Source organism: Myotis davidii, unplaced genomic scaffold (assembly GCF_000327345.1).
Source record: "Myotis davidii unplaced genomic scaffold, ASM32734v1 scaffold32, whole genome shotgun sequence".
Classification (NCBI taxonomy): domain Eukaryota; kingdom Metazoa; phylum Chordata; class Mammalia; order Chiroptera; family Vespertilionidae; genus Myotis; species Myotis davidii.
The window spans coordinates 6,002,607-6,007,042 of NW_006286587.1; the positions used below are offsets into that span (position 1 = coordinate 6,002,607).

General features: G+C 41.6%; 1 protein-coding gene across 4 annotated transcripts in view; it reads left to right on the plus strand.

Annotated features, from left to right (window-relative positions):
- PLCB4 (phospholipase C beta 4) overlaps positions 1-4,436 on the plus strand; it is a 356,763-nt gene that overhangs the window by 124,978 nt on the left and 227,349 nt on the right. For all 4 annotated transcript variants that reach the window (XM_015560271.1, XM_015560270.1, XM_015560269.1 and 1 more), the window contains one exon: positions 677-736. The gene's annotated coding sequence lies outside the window, so the exon portion shown is untranslated. The remainder of the gene's footprint in view (positions 1-676; positions 737-4,436) is intronic.

A 4,436-nucleotide genomic window follows, 5' to 3' on the forward strand; every position in this document is an offset into this window, starting at 1 on the left:
CTCCCCAATCGGCCCTGCTCTGAGCCCGACCAGGGGCTGCACCTAGGGATTGGGCCTGCCCTCTGCCACCCGGGAGCAGGCCTAAGCCAGCAGGTCGTCATCTCCTGAGGGGTCCCAGACTGCAAGAGGGCACAGGCCGGGCTGAGGGACCCCCCCGCCCCAGTGCACAAATTTTTGTGCACCGGGCCTCTAGTACAGAAATAAACATAGAAAATGACTGCTGGTAGATAGATGCAATTCATTGTAAATCTTTCCTTTTCAGCACTGCTCTTCTTTGAAAGGACAAACTGTTTCTTACAATTACAGGTCATCTGAGAGCATTTTACTGTTAATCAGGAAAAGATTATTCTGTCAATTTTAGAAGATTTTTAATAACCATGTCCTTCAGTGGCTACTTAATTATTCTGATAGGTTAAGAAGGTAAATTGTAGATCAGCAGCTTAGTAGACAGGGTGTGTAAACGCTATAGGCTGGGTATAGCACAATCTTACTGATTTAATGACTATGTTTTTGTCATGTATTTAGAAATGTCACTAATTTATTAATGTGTCTTTCTGATGTATTCTTTAAAGTTATAGATTCTGATTTTGAAATGCAAAGGGATGTTTCTTTTCATGAGATTTTGACAAGTTCTGTACATTGATGTTTCTCTGGCCTGTGTCTGCTTGCTTCACAGAAGACGGCGCTGGGAGCTTGACTGAGCAGACATCACTTGCAGTTGGTCCAGAGCCGTCTGGTGAGTATTCTGCACACTGTGGTAAAGAGTTGCTAGTTGCTGGGTTCTAGAACTTTCAGGCTGGTGCACCATGTGAAGTACTTCTCCAAACGGATTCACAGACATTTTCCTTCATGTGATGGAGGATTGCTCTCCTGGCATTTTCTACATTCCAGTTTATTCATTCCACCAACCTAAGGCATGTCACCTTTTACTAGATTTCTACTTGCTATCTCGTAATAGTGCCTACACTTTATTTATGTTACTGGTCTCTGCAATTCTTTCTGAGGAGAAATGTGTGACTTGTTTTCAATCTTGTGCAGATATGTTTATGAAGATTCCCACAGATGTGAAAAATCACCGCCATGCTCATTGTCAGCTAGAATTCACTCTCCACTTTGTGGGAACTATCTGTGGAAAGATGTAAATAAATTCTCCCAGTGTCCCTCAGAAGTCCCATTTTACAAACCTTTGAAGAAATGCTAAAATGAGAAACAAATATCTTTATCTGGTCATTTTTTATTTATAACCTATAACTTGCCATTGCTTAATGCTGGAGCCAGAATCATAATGAATATGAGAGATGGTTTTTATCTGATCCTTTTATCAAATTGCTATTTTCTAATTGCTGTTGTAAATAAAAAAATGGACTGTGTATCATTTCTTACTTCAAGGGACAAGCAGTCATTTTATAGTGATCACATGGAAAAGATCACCAACAACCTCACTGTTTATTCTGACAGGTGAGCTTCAGGTCCCAGGCATTTAAAATCAGTGTTATTTTCTTGGCCGTGTGCATGTCAAGTCAGACACTCCATTACCTTCTGGCAGGGCCTGGGGCAGATTTTCTTCCAGCCTTTCTGTGAGGGGCAGAAAGGATCACACTTCTCTTAGTGATCAGCATTTAATGGTGACACAAGCATATCAAGAAAGTAGATTTATTATCGAATGCTCCTACCTATTTTTAGTCAAGTGCACTATACTTTCCTGTTCCCCAAGGATGATTCATAAACCATGTTTTAGCAGGCAAACCAGAGTTGGGGGTAAGAAGGGAGCTGAAGAATTCTTTAGGGACTCTAAATCAGTATAGATGTGACATCTCCTTTTTAGTCTTTTTTGTTACATTTTTCTGGACTACGCACTTTCTCTGCATAATAGTTGTACTACCCCTACAAATAGGTAATTCTTCATTGGCTGTATTAGGAATGATTCCTATTAAGAATTGTGTGCTAAGTGAAAATAAACACTTGATTCAAGAGTCCAAAAAACAAATAAAACCCAACCACCAGAGCTTAGAAGTTGATTGTATATTAAGTGGAATAAATGTCACGTATTTGATTTTACAAAGACTTTGGGTGACATCAGGTCCTGGAATGGTTAACAGTCTGTGGGCTTCCCTTGGCTCCCCTGTGCTAATGGGACCTGATTGGATCTGGTGCCCCATAAGTCACCAGGTTGTTGTCATCTTTGTGTTAGTCTTAGCCTCCTCCTAAAGAAAGAATTCTCCTATATTTCTCACTGTCCTTTCCTAAAGACAAAAACATTCTGCTCTAGTAATGTTGTGTTATTGGATAGCTTGTATTTTGGAGATTTTTAAATATTGAACTGAAATCTGATTTTTTAATAATGTCTTCTCATACTCATAATTGGAAACATCTAGACTGAAGCACCTTTCTGGTTGTGTCTTGAACACCTGTTTTATTTCCTCATCATTCCAACAGTGGATTGTGCATTAGTTCCAAATGGTATTTTTTTTAGGACTACCCTATATAATAAAAGCCTACTATGCAAATTGTCCCCTCGGGTGGTTGTTCGACCAGGAGTTTGACCAGGAGTACCTCTCACTATGATGTGCGCTGACCACCAAGGGGTGGCATGGAACATGGTGGGTGTTGGAGACACGGCTCTGGCAGTGGGTGGCAGTGGAGTCATTGCTGGCCCCAATGGTCCTGACAACAGTGGGAGTGCAGTGGGATGTTTGAACAGGTGAGCGGGCAGTGCCAGGCCAAGGCGGGGTACCAGGTGGGGCTGCGAGCCTGGGGGTGAGAGCTGGGGCCTGATCCCCGCAGGCCATCCCGAGGGACCCCACTCGTGCACGAATTCATGCACCAGGCCTCTAGTTTCCTATTTTCACTATAATAGGCATTCAGAATATATTTTAATTCCTGTAATGGCAAAATGTGTATTTTAGATCTTGCTTATTTATGTGTCATTCAACTTAACTTTTTATCAGTGTTAGGCAATAAACTCCTAAAATAGAAAAATTATTTATATTGAGAACAAAATGAATATTTGGGGATGAATTCTTCTCACCCTTATGTCTGGCTTCAGAAAGACTTGGTAAAGAGGGATTTATTAACCTGGTCAAACCAAAGGTTGTCTTCAAGTTTCATGCAAAGAAAGAAAACAACCCTGATACTTCTCTCCTGTAGTATTTCAGTTTGGAAGATGTATTATTCTTTTGAAAAATTTACCTCCTATTGGGGTCTCTTTTTTCCTTTCTGAATGATTTTGAATTGTTTTTATGAAGAATTGATTATGAACAGAATTTATAACATGACTGTCAGGTATAACACTCAGCAAACTTTCATGTTGACTCTCTTTGTTTTTACCTCTGCTTTGGAGCCTTACACACCATCTTGATGATTCTCATGCCTACAGATATATGTGTTGTGCCAGCATTAGCATCGTTTTTCTAGATCGGAGACCTAGGTTTCAGGCTACTTCAATGGTTTTTAGCAACAAAGATTCTTCTTACCAAACTGGGAAGAGTGCAGTTGCTTTACATTGTGATATGTTCTAGAAACTCTTATACACGGAACAATAATCAGGTTTTGTGTCTCCTTAGAGAGCATTCATGATGACCGGAGTCTTGGGTTGAGCTCCCCGGAAGCAGACCCGAGATGCGGATCTCTGCCTGAGTGTTTCATTAAGGCAGGGCTCCCGGGAGAAACTAGTGAGTTGCAGATGGAAAGGGAAAGGGAAAAATCCAAGCAGAGGGATTCCTTGAGCACAGTCCCTGCCTCAGGCTGATCCCTGGGGCAACTTTGGAGCATAATTGCTCCTGAAAGTCTGTTTCTTCTGCTCAAGGTAAGGGGGTAAGCTTTTCAATTCTGACACCAGCTGGAGGCTGGTGGAAGAGGGGCTGTAAACCTGGGAGCCCTTGACTCTGCATCTGCAAGTGAAAGTAGCTCCCATTGTTGAAGGGTGTCCCCTTAAAAAACTTGCCAGTCCCATCTCTTAGAAGCAAAGCATGCCTAAGCTGGGATGTGCGCACACAGGACAGTTAAAAGGGACCCAGTGGCATCTGGACAGGACATGGGAGTGTCTGCTCTGCCTATCCCCATGCCATTTCACTCACATCCTCTCCTCCTATAGGCACATTTTCATCCCTTACACCAGCGATTTTCAACCTTTTTCATCTCACAGTTCACAAAAACTAATTATTAAAATTCTGTGGCACACCAAAAAATATTTTTGGGGGGCTGATCTGACAAAAACCAATAGGTATCATTTTGATCCATTCACCCTGGATGGCTATTGTTGTGCTGGCTGTTGTCATTTTTGTATTTGACAATCTAAGTGAAAAGAGGTGCATGCCCTGACTAAACAGTCAGATATTGCATGTTTTAAAATTTCTTGAGGCACACTGGTGTGTCTCTTGCTGCACACCGTTTGAAAATCGCTGTGTTAGACCATTTCCAGGTGCATGTTTATCACT